Here is a 16,611-nt window from a genome sequence, read left to right on the forward strand (position 1 = left end):
TACTGTTCTGGGTGTTGCCTATGATTTGTAACGCTATATGAGCGACACAGTGCGTCTGCGATGCCTGTGATTAGTACCCACTCTTTGAGGAACCCCACGGTATTGTTTGAGTCCCTTTGATTAGTACACCTATGTGAGGAACACCATAGGTTTGCGTTGCCTACAAGTGGCGCCATTATCTGAGAAACACGATAGGTCCGCGTTACCTCTGCGACGTGCAATGCTTGTGAATAGTACCATAACATTTGGATCACTGTGAATCTACGCTACTCTTGATTAGTACCACAACTTGAGAAATACCATGGTTTTACCATTATGAGGGGCCGTTGACTTGGATTTTGGACCCCTTTGGGGAAGAAGAATCATAGATTAAGGATTGTGGTTTGTAAGCAGTCCCTTGATCAGTAATACTGATTCTTCAATATAGTTTCTGGGAAGGTGAGGTACTGAGGGTCAGATTCACTGATTGTTTTAAGTTAACAATCATTGTAAATCGTCATGTTTTTGAATTCTAGCCAGCGGATCGATTTTGGAATTATTTTAAACTTTCAGTATTGTGATTTGGCTCCGCTGATTATGTTAAATTCATACTTATCATTTCATTCTTCATCATCACGTTTTAAATTTTAGTCGTTGGATGAATTTTGGACTTTTAAATTGTCATTGCAGTTCCTCTGATTTAGTACCATTTAGCGCTGATGACCTTGATGTTAGGCCCCTTTAAATAACAAGCATCATCATTATCATCGAAATATTACATTCTTCACGTTATATATAATGCTACTGAGAATATGTAAGACGAAACACATGTATAATCATATCAGAATCACAATTCACCGAACTTGTTCATTTTAGATTGTCTACAAGTAAAGGAATGGAATATGTAATTAGGTAGGACTCGTACGTTGAGGAATAATCCTTTTTTTTCGAGTGTCCGAAGACGAGGCCTAACATAATATATGTTCATTGTGGGTCATTGCAGGCCAAAAAATGGTGGGGTTTATTGTCTTGTTTTTCCCTTTTCGACGTTTTGGGATTATAGGTCCTTTTTTAGCCTTACGGCTTTTATTACACTTTTACCTTCTTTCGACCATTCTCAGTTCGAAACATCATTAATTCATTCATCACCTCTCAAACATCTTTTCTGCAGTAAGATAGAATAAGAAAAGGGAGACGAAACGAAATAAAAGATGAAACTAATGCTTGAGAAAAAAACAGGGGCATCAAATTATGTGCAAGACAAGTGAAATATTGAAAGGAGAAAATTTTGATATGAGTGTTTCTGAAGAGAGGTGCATCTCACTTGCTTCACATATGAAACCTTAACATCCGTTGGTGTGGAGAGAGTTTTCCCGATGTTTCGCAACGTCCTGTTAGAAAAGTGACGATCCTTTACAGCCAAGAACCTGGAGATGATTATTGTGATATACTGCACAGCCAACTGAGGTAAGGTTTACGAATTCCACTTTCTGTAACCCTGGTGTAATTAAGTCAAATACAATTCCAGTTATGAAAATCCACAGCCTGTTTCCAGTCATTTGACCGGGTCAGAAATGGAATGAATCCCCATCTAGCGGCGAGGATAGGAAATGAGCCGGCTGCCGAAGCCTGTCGCACTACTCTGGGGCAATGATTAATGAATGACAGATGAAATTAAATGATAGTGGAGAGTGTTGCTGGAATGGAATATGACAGGGAAAACCGGAGTACCAGGAGAAAAACCTGTCCCGCACAAATCTCACATTGATTGACCGGGATTTGAACCACGGAACCCAGCGGTGAGAGGCCGGCGCGCTGCCGCCTGAGCCACGGAGGCTTTACAATTCCAGTTATACCGAGTTCAATTTCTTTCTCCAGGATGTCCATTGCGGGTAAAAGCATTTCATTCTAAATTCTGTAAGTACAAAGACGGAATTTCTTTTTTAAAATTATGTTAATCTAAAAATATATGTCTGAAAGAAGAAGCATTTCACTCATATATTATTGCACAGTATGTTGCATATCAGCAGAATTTTGCATTATAAAACGTTATATTCCTTTATTAAATAAGGGATTAAAACAAAAAATATGAATACATTTTAATCGCTATACATCCTTTTGTAGATTTTAGTTACATGTTTGTGGATAATTTTAGGTCTTTTAGAGGTCTTTCTAGGATATTTATACTAATTTATTTATTAACTTAATTTATTAATTACTAAATTACATATGAATCCGGAACCTAATTTTGACTCTACTTCTCCTCTTTTAACATATTTAGTACTCTCTGCAGACTCATCTTTCTATCCACCAAAATTTTATTAAGATACGGAGGACTGAATATCTGTAACTGTGCACGGAGTTACTCTGCCTCACGCATAGGCTCCCTTAAGTTCGAGAAACTGTGTTACACCTCTGTGAAGCCCGACATGGAATATTGCAGGTCACGTCTACAATTTGGTGAGGTCATCACACACACACATACACACACAAACTTAATTACATTTCATCTCAAGTTTGAAGGCTTAGCATCGAGTCCCATTTCTATTCCTTGCTTGTTAGACTCGCACCTAGTTTCGGCAGGCAGGTAGATCTGAAGGACTACACCCGACGCTACTGAAAGAGGAGTGGGAGAGGCCAGGGAGGGGGGAGGAGGAGGGGGAAGCAAGACCGACTTTGACTTCATAATGAAGCACTTGAAACTTCTCAATCAGCCGAGAGGAGCGCTTCAGTCGGTCAAGATTGCAAGAGAGAGAACGAGGCGGGGGGAGAATAGACAAGGACTCTTTAATAACAAGGTCTGATTAAAACGGAAATTCTGGGCGGGGGGAGGGGTTGAGAAAAGGGAGAGAGAGAGAGAGAGAGAGAGAGAGAGAGAGAGAGAGAGAGAGAGAGAGAGAGAGAGAGAGAGATAAGGAGAGACAGAGAGAGGGAGAGGTACGTTAATGACGTCACTGTTTACGTGAATAGCGTAAAGTGACGGAAGGCAACAGAAGATGATGGTAAAGGAGAGTTGAAGTTGAAGTGTTCGTGTTGTAAGTCCGGCGGTGAATGTGGCCCGTAATGAGGATAATTTCTCGTGCCTGCATTCTGAGGTGTTTTGGGACCTAACTCGTCAGCAGTTTTACACAGAGCACACACAGACCGCCAACACCAGTTTGCGAGGGAAAATGTCTGCGGTTTTGGTGAACTTATATAGCTTCGGTTGCAATGTTACGTCAAGCAAGGATAAAAGCATTTCAAATATGTTGGTTAGCCCCAACATTTGCCTCTTTTTATCGTAATATCTTATCTACAATAAACATTCGAAGGCGTGGCTGAGAGAGCAGTGATCTGGTCATCAAGGTTGGCGTTTTTGATACCCTCAATACTTATGCAACTCTCACATCACACACAATACTATCAACGAGCACTAGACACACTGTTTACTCTACACAGCAGAAGCTATACAAAGGCTGCAGCAGGCTAATAACAGCCAGAGCTAATTATTACATTATTATTATTATTATTATTATTATTATTATTATTATTATTATTATTATTATTGTACCGGACCCGTACATTTAAATGAAGCGCCTTGAAGAATGTCATCTAAAATCTAAAACTCGCAACAACTAGCACAAGAAGTTTGAACATTTCTCAATAGATATCTCTACTTAGGTTATGCCCTCTGGTGTGAAGATGAACTATTAAAATTCTAAAATAAATTTGTATGTAAAGGTTTCCTAAAATGAATTGTTTATTCTTTGTTTTCGGTGTGTTAAAGTTTACAACACTACTATCTCTTCCCAACTTAAGATGTTGGCCAATAGAATATTTTGTATATTTATTCATCCAATCAACATTGTCTGGTATTTATTTAATTATCCAATAAGAATTGCGGTGTGTCGGGTCTTAGCGCAGAGTTCTGTGGAATTTTCCTATCGGGTACAAAAGCTGGCACATTTTCGGACCATGTGTTCTTATTCATCTCTCCAGTCTAGCATGTGTGTTTGCAAAGGAGGCTGGGGGCTCGTCCATCCTCGAGAGGTCCACCTGCTCAAGGTAATGGCTGATCCTGATTAAAATCTTATAATCTTTGAAAATTAGTTCGAGGGGAAGGTTTCAAGTCTTTAGTATTGTAACATCATTTTCTAAAAATGTAAATTTCAAACCTTAAATGTAAACTAAAAATTAGTCGATGGAACTTATGCGAAATCAGGGAATAGAGAGTGAGCTACCCTCTCGTGTTCCCTCGCAACTTGATTTTGAGGTGACTATGATTTTGTAACCTTTTTCCCTTTGCAGTCTATGTAACTTTAATATTTTCTCCATCTAGTCACCTCAGTAACGCCGGGCCATAAGCCCAAATAGGATTTTATGCATTATATTTTAAATTTCTAGGAGTGCAAGAGATTGCCTCTCTTTCAATTTTGGTTTTTGGGCCAATAAGTTTTTTTTTAACCAAAGGTCTTGTAGAATTGGTACTTGCTACCCCTGTTACAATCGATGTCATTCAGTTTCATGTTAAAGATATCAGATTGTTGAGCAATCAAGACAGTGAATACTGTTTGATTTTGTAAAATGTAGGTTGTGACTTTTGTAAGCCTGGACATTTCTGGAATTAGGTTCCTGAGTGTAAATTTGTAGAATAAAGACACTCTTGCTATTACTGTAAAGCTTCAGTGGTGTCTTTGGAAGGCTGTAACGTTATAATGTTCGGAGAGTAGTTTCCTAGACAATTTTGTGGAGCAAAGGTGCTCTTTTAAGGTTGTATATTTTGGGTACTATGTTCTTACAATTAATGTTAAAGAAATCCGGAGATCAATCTCCTTGACTGTTTGATGAAAGGAACCTAAGCGCTCACGGAGCACTTAGAACTAGAGAGCTTCAAGCTCATATTGGTTAATTGATTATTATTCGATTTTCTAAAATCGTTACCCAATCTTACGAAGCTTTGTACCTGAATTTGTAAAGTTGAGATTTTGAAAAGAAACCAAAAGATAGCAGCGAAGGAAATGTAGCTGTAATTTAGTTTTAAATTAATCTTCTGACTGTTTTATATCGACCCTTCCATGCCAGCACCTTCTTTCACCTCTGTCCACCACGGAATCCCCGTAACAATTATTATTATTATTATTATTATTATTATTATTATTATTATTATTATTATTATTATTATTATTATTTCCTTCTTCCTTCTTAGTCCGTTTACCCTCCAGGGTTGGTTTTCCCCTCGGAGTCGGCGAGGGATCCCACCTCTGCCACCTCAAGGGCAGTGTCCTGGAGCGTGAGACTTCGGATCGGAGGATATCACTTGGAAGGAGGACCAGTACCACAACCAGGCGACCTCACCTGCTATGCTGAATATGGGCCTTGTAGGGGATGGGAAAATTGGATGGGGTGGACAAGAAAGAGGAAAGGAAGCGGCCGTGGACTTAAGTTAGGTACCATCCCGGCATTTACCTGGTGGAGAAGTGGGAAACCACGAAAAATGACTTCGATGATGGCTGAGGAGGGAATCGAATACCCCCCGCCCTACTTAGTTGACCTCCCGAGGCTTAGTGGACCCCGTTTCAGTCCTAGTTCCACTTTTCGAATTTCGTCGCAGAGCCGGGAATCGAACCCGGGTCTTCGGGGGTGGCAGCTAATCACACTAACCACTACACAACAATGGTGGACATTATTATTATTATTATTATTATTATTATTATTATTATTATTATTATTATTATTATTATTATTATTATTATTATTATTATTATTATCATTTCTTTTCTTGCAGGTGGCTTAACGTCTGCGAAGTTATATCCCAAATATAACGGATGCTATGCCGAAAAGTATTTACCATGTAACAAATAGAAAGTAAAAAGCTATTTGTTAATAAAATTTGCAACAAATTAACAAATTTTGTGTGCTGCTATATCTTATTAATATATGCTTGTGTTTTAAATTTGCTTGTGATAAGTTGTAAATTTCAGAAGTTAAAAATTTTAGTCGTGCCTCTCCTTAATAATAATAATAGTCCGACTCGTTGGCTGAACTGTCAGCGTACTGGCCTTCGGTTCAGAGGGTCCCGGGTTCGATTCCCGGCCGGGTCGGGGATGTTAACCTTAACTGGTTAATTCCAATGGCACGGGGGCTGGGTGTATGTGTTGTCTTCATCATCCTTTCATCCTCATCACGACGTGCAGGTCACCTACGGGTGTCAAATAGAAAGACCTGCACCTGGCGAGCCGAACCCGTCCTGGGATATCCCGGCACTAAAAGCCATACGACATTTCATTTCATTTAATAATAAGTCACACCATTCATTTTACGTCCCACTCACTCCTTTACGGTTTTCGGATATACCAGGTGCCGTAATTTTGTCCCGCATGAGTTATTTTTCATGCCAGTAAATTCACGAGGGCGATGTATTTGAGTACTGAACTAGAACTTAGGAGTTCGACAGTCTACGAAACGACTGTCTAGTATATCCTGGAATCAATGCTTTATTGTCCAACTCCATGGCTAAATGGTTTGCGTGCTGGCCTTTGGTTACAGGGGTTCCGGGTTCGATTCCCGGCAGGGTCGCGAATTTTAACCATCATTGGTTAATTTCGCTTGGACGGGGGCTGGGTGTATGTGTCGTCTTCATCCTCATTTCATCCTCATCACGACGCGCAGGTCACCCACGGTAGTCAAATCAAATGACCTGCACCTGGCGAGCCGAACATGTGCTCGGGCACTCTCGGTACTAAGAGCCACACGCCATTTCATTTTTTTTCAATGCTTTATTTTACCATTGGTTTATGATAAGTGGTCAAGTACGTCAGGCTCGGGTTGGTAAATTTACTGGCAGGAAAGGTAACTAATACGAGATAAAATTACGGCACCTCAAAGTCCCCGAAAACTGTAGTTAGTGAATTGAAAATGTTGTCTGTCAGTGTGAGAGGAAAGGGCGTGGGGCTTGTTCTCCTATATACGTCGTATCACTACGCAATAAATGCGGTGGTCAGAGCTTTAAAAATGCAGAAACTAATGACAGGATTTGAAAGAGAAAGGATTCGGTGAGTTTTTGGCAAAAAAATAGTAACATTTTAGTCACGAGTCCTCGGAACTACTAGAAGAGAGGAATGGATATGTAATCACAAAGAAATATCAACATAAACTATATTAAGTTGATTAAATTTCTTAAGAATACGTTTAGATTTCTAACTTAGCATCGTTTAAGTTGATCAAGCTTTACTCTGGCTTCTACCTGGCACCTTTGCCCTCTTCACCCGAGCTTCAAATGCTCCAGAATTCCATTACAGAAACCACACTGAGGCCAGGAGAATGAAGAAGTTTCGCTACCACTTCGCCTCCTCCCACTTCTAACTTTGATTGAACGTGAGTCACTGGAGAAAAGCAATCCTTTACTCAATGTTACGTTTATACGAGACTTAACCCCCACCCCCATTCCCAGGCCCAGTGCGACGAGATGGTAGGTGAGATAGGCTGGAGCCGAACAAGTTCATCTCCCTTGTTTTTCCGTTCATCAAGAGACCACGCTCTTCCTCTTTCAAGGGGTTCTTTTCGACTTTATTGACATTTGACGTCGCACTTTCTGGATGTCACTCTACCCTTAAAGTGCTTTGTTAGCATCATTATCGACTTTGAAAGCCCTTCACTCCCAGTAATCCTATATATAGATCACTTAAAACTGTCACAGATGCATTAGCGAGTCTAGTTTAGAACTAATTTTTATATCGCCCTTCCACTGAACAACACTTGAAATACATTACGGGCCCTGTTATGCTGTCGATTTCTGAAAATGTATGAAATGATCGAAAAAATGCTTTCACCTTAATTATCGTATAGAAATATCAATATCTGTTCACAGAAGGTAGACAATTCAACATCACGTTTAATTGAATTATAGATTTCTTCTTCTGTACCATCTGCTCGTAGAACGCTTGCAACCCTCCAGTCATGAATGTCTAATAGGACAAAATGTCCCAAATAAAGGTCACATGCCTAAACGTCCATACCAAAATTTTCAATAGCCTTAATGGTCCATATGTCCAGAACGCACATGTCAAATTATCTGGCTGTCTCCTTTGAAAGCCATTAGTCGCAGCCCTCAGATATCAAACTCGAGAAAAGGAATTTTTACTTACCAACAATTCCTTTCTACAACGATAAATACCAACTGGAGGGAATAAACATCGTGGGTCTAATGGTTGGAGCGATTGGATCAATTCCCGATTTTTCCGCCAATTTTGGGAAAAAGATGTCGCAGGAAAAATTGCCATTATTGCCTTAAGGGATTCATTAATAATTCCAAGAAATCGTTGTTGCAATTGGGTTACCATCTAAATTTCTTGACTGTATGTATTACTTTTCTAAAAATTTAATGTAAAAATGTACTTTTTGTAAGGCAGTCTCTGCGTGAGAGGAAGTATTTCATAAAATAAAATAAAAATCTCTAGTTCTAGCCCATCAGACAAGCAACTCAATGTTGAAAACATCCTAGGGATATTAGTTGTAAATTTTAGGCAAATAAAATATAATAAGGTATGAGAATATGTTCTTTATTTATTCCTAAGCATTACAATCCTTTCCTTAGTCATCGTTATCTGGTCGATTAAATTAGCAGTTTGCCTTTTTTCTACCACTAGGAGCGCTAATGTGAGTCATTGCAGAGTTTTTAAGCCTTTATAACTAAATTCGGTGTGGACATTAATACAAAATACACAAAAACACCTGAGGGTATTGAACCAAGGAACACATTACAGGAATAATTATGTAAATAAGTTAATTTGTCTAGGATTTAAAAAAAAGAAAATGAGTAAAGAAAGGCTGGTTTTCCGGAACTGCATTTAGGCCGAAAGTAATTTTGAAAATTTGATTTGTTAGTTTGATCTAGGGCTCACAATTTGTAAACTTTTCCGGCCTTTGGCTCTTCAACTATCGGCACAATGGAGGAAATTGCTTAATGTTACGTTTTTCGTAGTATGGTAACCCCTACTTTTTCTGCAGAGGAATATTTTCAGCATTAAAAATACGTGTAAATATATTGAAACTCTCGTGGGTGAGAGCAGAAATATACATAGATGGAGTAATATAGTATATGGCAGGAAAGGACTCTTCAAATGAGAGGTGAGACGAAGAGAATATTACAACCGAAACGGCCATTCACCAAAAGAATTTATATGGAGGTAGCGACAAGACGAAGATGTAGAGGCGGCAAACTATCGATAGTAATCGCCATCGATATTTTCCGATATTATGAGCTCTACTATCGATAGTAATCGATAGTTTTCAAAAAGTGGAACGAATAATATCATCATGCCTGAAAATATAATATTTTTTGAACACAATACACAAAATATCAGTAGAAAGCACAACTATTTCATGCTATGTAATTTCTGAAATTCAAATCGGAATTACTCATAAATCTCTTCAGTGACACGCCCGATACATTCTCGTTCAGCTGCAGTGTTCATTTTGCGATCGCCCGACATTTTCTCAGGTATTGTAATATATTTGGAAAAATGTTTTACAGCAATCTCAACAGATGGCAGGAAAGTTTTCAGTTGCTTTCATGATGTCTTTGACCTAAAATGTGCCTTATCTTCTCTCGCCTACATACAATCTCTGACAACATATAAATCTTATTTTTTGTCCCGTATTGGCATCAACTCAACTAAGGTTAGGTTGCATGGAGAATCCTACCTTCCAAAATGATAAATAGTATTTCTGGCGGCACTGAAGTCACAGGTACACAGAGATTCTTAAATGCACACCTAGGAATTGGAACAAACTCCTCACCAGTTAACTGCAAACAGCTGCACAATTTATGTTAGCGCGAAAAATAAGCCAATGAGGGGAAAAAAACTATCGTTGACTATCGATAGTAGGCAACTGACTATCGATGCCAGACGATAGTGATCGCTATCGATAACTATCGATAGCACTATCGATAGTTTTCCGCCTCTACGAAGATGTATTTGACAGCTTGCACAGGAGGGAGAAGGTTGTACAGCAACAAGGTCGAGAGAGTCCAGTGCTGCCAAATGTACTATCTGCGCACGTTTTAGCGATACATTAACACCCTAGTGCTGAAGCGGTCGTCCTCGGCAATCTTCGAGTTTCGTACTGGCAATCTTTGAAACACTAACTATGAATCGCTTATGCATCGCTGTGCGACGTCTGGCGTACACTTTACGTACTAGTACGGTTGTTATTTACACCGCAAAGCCAAACTATAGAATTCACTCTAAGAATAAGTTGCGCATCGAGAAATGTTATATAATGTGTGTGTGACACAGTTGTTGGCTTAAAATAACAAAGATTTAGAAAATTCATATCGATCGATCATATTATCGATTCATTCCAGATTTCATTTCCATTCAGTTAGCAGTACTAACGGAACCGGAAGCGCTCCCTCCTTACTCCTCAAACCCGTACACAAATCTATCGCTAAAAGTGCGCAGATAGTAGCCAACACTCAACGTACGTTATGTAGCAAACAAACTCCTAAAATCCAGCTAAAAGTTTTAGAAGGTATCTTGCAACCGTTTAGGCGTACTTGTATAATTAAAAATTTGAATATTTGAACGAACATGTTGACAGCTGGAATGTAATTGATTTGAAATGTGTGAAAGAAAACGTAAAAAGAAAATTTTTCCGTGAAAGTTTAAGTACGTTTATATCTCTTAACTTACCCAGAAAATATCCATAGTTTAATAATTAGGGTGTACTGTATATTATAAACGATGTAGGAATTCGGCCACCTCACCTGGATTGTGTTATGATCTTTTGACGAATTAATGTATCTGAAATGCTACTACTTTACGCTTGTTCAAGCACACTGCGTTGATTATTATTTCTGAATGCTTAATTACCAAACGGAATTTCCCAAAATATGACGGATCGTACAGAAGACTACACTCAGTCACATTCGCTCTTTCTTTTTTTAAATTTCGTCCTTCCTTTCTTTCTTTCTTTCTTCCTTTGTCGCTCTTGTAACAGAAATTAACAATTCATTCAGTTTTAACCTTTTATTTTAGCATTTTAATAAAACCACATCTATGATGTCCGATCCTTAAAGGAGCACCTTGAACATAACACCACCCTTGTGACGTCACATCTCTTGGAAAGCAGGCTTCTATATCGAGATGGCTATACTTGATCGCAACCTGATTTGGTTCCGCTTCTGTTCGTTTTTGTATTTGGTTAACTAACTTCCATACCTATCCTACCACTCCAAGGTTGAGCGTAATTATTAATCTATAATAATAATAATAATAATAATAATAATAATAATAATAATAATAATAATAATAATAATAATAATAATAATAATAATAATAATAATAATAATAATAATAATTGTTACCGTATTTTTGTGGTAGGTAGAGGTGAAAGAAGGTGCGGGCGTGAACGGGTCTCAAACTACGAAATTAAAGTTAATGTAAAATTTAACAAGGTTATATTTTCTTTGCAAAAACATGAAATAACAAGAATGGCAGGTACAGAGTAGCAAAGCAATAAGGTACAATTACAGTATTTGGGCTCCGAGAGCCAGACACACAATTCTGAGCAATTAGCCCAACTTTACGATATACAGAATCCAACAAAGGGGCAGAAGACCCCAATCAAGCCCAGGAGCACTTGCTCCAAATTACACAGTAAAGCCTCCTCGAGGCATACAACACTCAATTTTCGAAAAAGAGCCACTCGCTCTCAACTTTAAGCTTATCAAAGGCCACACCAAACTCCACCTTCAAGTTGTCCTCTAAGGACATATACACAGGGGTAACATACCCAACCTACTGAGGTCTATTAAGTGAGAAAAGGTTAATTACTTGACCTCTAAAATAACAATTGAGAGGAGGCGATCTGCACTCCTAATACACTTGTTTAAAACCCTAATCTGGCACTAGGCCACTAATGCAAGGGCTAATCCCATACTACTGAGGTGACGTTAGAAAAGAACAATTTACATTACATTAAGGAAGAATCGGTAGTGAGAAATAAGTTCACCTCAAAACAAAAGGAGTGGGAGCTCGAGAGGGTAAAACACTCTCTATCCCAATATGTAGCTTTAAAAGATAATAGATGCTAAGAGTAGTTACATTTTAGGAAAAGGTTACATGGTAGAAGCGCTTCGGACCCGCCCCGAGAGTTAAACTGCTGAGCTAGCAAGAAAAGAAGTTATTAAAAGGCCATTACCTTGGAGTAGAACTGCTCCCCGAAGAAAGAGGCGCTTCCCGCCCCCTGCTATGTACTTTACACACTGAAAGATGGTACTGAAGTGGCCCAGAGACCCTAAAATCAGCAGTTTATATACTCTCACGGAAAGTTCGAGGCGTTTCAGGAAGGAAAACACCCGCCCACAATCAGTTTATTGGTGGATAAAGAGAACCCCTACACAATATGAAGAAGAAACACATTATTGGTGGAAAATTAATTAAAGAAATTCGGGATTGGCTAGATTCAAAACAAGGGGAAAGGAAGGGTTAATATTGCCAACTTAAACAATGACTGAAAGAAATTTAGCTAAGAACAAACTTTTGAAATTAAATTTTCTCCCAGAAAAAAAAAAAAAAAAAAAAAAAAAAAAAACAGTTCTTTCACTTCGCACTAGGGTGCACAGTTGTAGTTCTTCAGTAGTGTCCTCTAGAAGAGAATGTTCACACTTCTTACTACAAGCAAAACAAAAATACATCGAAAACAACACAGTTCAGAAACTTCAAAATTTCCAAGTAGTGGCATCTTCAGGGTAACTTGAAAATTAACACATAAGACCAAGTTCAGACTTCTCCCAGTAGGGGAGTTTCAACTGGCGCAAGGTTTAAATAAGCGGTGTGGAGGTGTACCGCCCGGTACAATAATAATAATAATAATAATAATAATAATAATAATAATAATAATAATAATAATAATAATAATAATAATAATAATAATAATAGTAATAAATAATTTAATTTTCTTCTTCTCACTATGCCTTGAAGTAAGTTCTTTCTTCTGCAACATATCCTCTCTCCTGGCGACTTTGGTAAGAGAAATACATTAAGAAAAAAGAGAACGTCTGCAGAAAATTACAATATTCTTTGGTCATTTCAGTCACTTCACCATTGCAAATGTTACATTATATAATAATATTATATTGCGAAACAAAAGTACAAAAAATAAACGCCCCACTGTCGGCAGTCCTGAAAATGGCTGGGCATGGTCGGTCACTGTCAATCACTTATTTCTTTCCACTAGAACTAATGAAAAACTAGTGTTTAATAATTGTCTTACTATGCTTTTACTACCAATATTAAAACATTTAAACCTCCTAATTAATTGGGTAATCACTCGCGCGTAACTCGGAAACAAATGTCGACACAAGGCGGTGGAGACTGAAGCAACGCCTGGGTCAGTTTTAGCAAGCATGAGGCAATGGGAATGAGAGCGTATGTGCGATCCCAGGGAGTGAAGATACCGAGTCGTTGGAAAGAGACACAACGATTTGGCGAAGTCGCAGTCTGGAAGGCGGTTCCGGACGATGCTGAGAGTAACCACAGAATGCTCAGAAAGTCCGTATACCCCTACTCATTATTTATGTCTATTGTCTGATACCAATTGTTATCGACTTTGATTGTTGACAGCAGTTGGTTCCAAGATATTGAAAGAATGGCTGATCCAAGTGATGAGGAAAGTTTGCTGGCCACTGTGTGAATTCATGCGCGTAAAATTAGTGGGAAATCAATTAAAAATATGAGGGGCGATTTCCTTGCGCGGTTTGTGAAAGCAGCACCGACAAAGAAAACGTTATCGTGGGAAAAGGACGTCTTTTTAACGGGCGGTGTTCGCGATGCGCCGAAAATTGGAAGACCATCCACCAGACTTTAACTTTGTGCTGACGTGGAAAGATCTTCGAACAATCTCCGGTCAAACCCATACGGAAACGTGCGTCATGATTTGGGGATACCGGAATCAACCATGAGGAAACACATCAAAGTGGAACTGAAAATGGGGTGTTTGCGTCCATTGAGTTTCAATGAATTATCAGATGGTGATTTTGAGAAATGCGTTGATGCATGTGATCGGATGCTGCAACAATTCCATCAATGCCTCAGAAGGCTGAAGTCATGTTCAATAACGAATGTGCGAATTGTCGCAGCTCCCGTAGTCGCAATGTTTACTTTTGGGGAAAAGAAAGTCAACATTTCTTTCAAGGAATGGAGCGAAACCCACCTCACGTCATGATCTGAGCAGGAATGATACAAACGTATCTCTTTGGCTCATATTTTTTATTGTTCTGTTAATCAGGACATTCACCTCCAGATGATTAATTACTGGCTCATCTCGCAACTTCAAAATTCGGGAATCTTAGACGTTGTTTGGTTTCAACACGATGGGGTGCCAGCTCACTTCGTAGTGTCTGCTCGACACGCAGTCTTTGGGAATCGCTGGACCGGTCGAGGATCGGACAATGATCCAGCTTCTTGTTCATAGATAACACGGAGCCCTGATCTAATAACCCCCGATAACGCACTCTGGGGTTACAGAAAGGAGCAGATGAGGAAACAGGGGTATGTCGGAATTGATGATCTAAAAAACTCTGGTGCGCGAAGTTTTCCATACAGTGACCCCAAGGATGTTGTTTACTATGAGCATCAGAACATGGCGGCGTATTCAACTGTTCAGAGACCATGAAGGGACACATACTGATGTTTTAGATTACTAAGATGCAAGTAGAAATAAATAAATAAATAAATAAATAAATAAATAAATAAATAAATAAATAAATAAATAAATAAATAAATAAATAAATAAATAAATAAATAAATAAATAAATAAATAAATAAATAATGAGCGTATGCACTTTTATACCATGTCAGTTTTAGTTTAATTTCATATAGGGGTATACAGGTTCTTTGCACACTCTGTACATACGGAGTTCGTACTCGATACAATGTGAGGAGCGTTGCAAATTCATATCACGACCTCGTCAAGTTTGGATAGTTAACGTGGGTGGAGTAGCAGTTCAATTTTCTTGAATGATTAGAAGCTGAAGCAGGTATAAGCGGTCAATAAACTGCGAAACAACGAAGGATAACGGAAGAAAAACACACTATAATATAACATTACATTTAAACAAATGAAATACAATTATTTATTATTTCTCTTTCAGTTTTTTGGGCGTTGACACACAACTTACATACCCTGGTAAAACGCCACTGAGATGCAGACGCAGTTGCGTGAAGAGAAAACCTGTAACAGTGCACGATTCCCCCAAACACATAGGTAGAATGCATATGACTTTTTGCTGTGATAAGCGGAGAGCATGGAATGAACGATGTTGTGGAATCATGACACAGTAAATCAGAAGGGTTGATGGTGGTGCATCCTCCCTCAATATTGGAAGTTGATGGAAGTCTTAAAGGATGAAAGTAATGAAAAAGTCATCAGTATACCTCGGATTTGTAGTTGGTAATAAGTTAGAATGCAAAGTAATTTGGTTTGTAGGAAGTGTCATGCAACCCGTTGTACCACAGTGTAGGAAGAGTAGAATAAATTCAAGGAGTTCTATAGGCTGTACCCCTGATATCTATGCAAATCTCATAGCATAACCGTTGTAGAGTGTAGGGTATACTTGTTACAGGCTTAAGTAAGTTTGCATTCTAACCTATCAGTACTTAATAATCCGGAGTCGTCACACAACTTTACTTGAGGGAAGGGGGAGTCAAAAATGCCTCAAAATCTTCCTCCTATTCTTTTCCTCATTTCACCATGTATCCAGCTCTTTGGGAAACAGAGTACTGCAGCCGTAAGACTTAGTAAGCTCTCACACCAATCGTTTAGAATAATACAGGGCAGATTATTATGCTTGGGTACATCATCAAGTTACCTCAGGTCTACGTACTCGAGCAGATCGCTAAAGTGACCAGAGAAACTTGTCCTGTGTGAATGTTACTGATTTCCATGTAGCTCAGTGAAGTTTGAAGCGGACTTAAACGAGGGGAGCCGCAGACTACGTTATGAATTAGTACAGGTAAATACGAAGTTCGTACTAGTAGTATAATTGGACAGTTCTGCGGCCACCGCCACCTCCGGCTCCCAGTGGCCACCTCCACCTCAGCCAGTGGCCTCTTCCAGTACTGCCAACTTAACCTAACTAGCGCGACAGTACTGCCAACTTAACCTAACTAGCGCGAAATTTGAATTTGTAAACAAAGCCACGTGCTTTTTGACAGCTGTCATCGACAACAACGCATCGCTAACCTCAGTACTGCCATCATGACGGGCCTAAACCTCAGTAGTGCCAACTTAACCTAACTAGCTCGAGATAAACAAAGCCACGTGCTTTTTGACAACCACGTGCTTTTTGACAGATTTGTAAACAAAGCCACGTGCTTTTTGACAGACAACAACGCATCGCAAACCTCAGTACTGCCATCATGACGGGCCTAAACCTCAGTAGTGCCAACTTAACCTAACTAGCATGAGGTAAACAAAGCCACGTGTTTTTTGACAGCCACGTGCTTTTTGACAGATTTGTAAACAAAGCCACGTGCTTTTTGACAGACAACAACGCATCGCTAACCTCAGTACTGCCATCTTGACGGGAATAAACCTCGGTGGTACCAACTTAACCTAACTAGCGAGAGGTAAACAAAGCCACGTGCT

This window comes from Anabrus simplex, chromosome 3 (genome assembly GCF_040414725.1).
Source record: "Anabrus simplex isolate iqAnaSimp1 chromosome 3, ASM4041472v1, whole genome shotgun sequence".
Classification (NCBI taxonomy): Eukaryota; Metazoa; Arthropoda; class Insecta; order Orthoptera; family Tettigoniidae; genus Anabrus; species Anabrus simplex.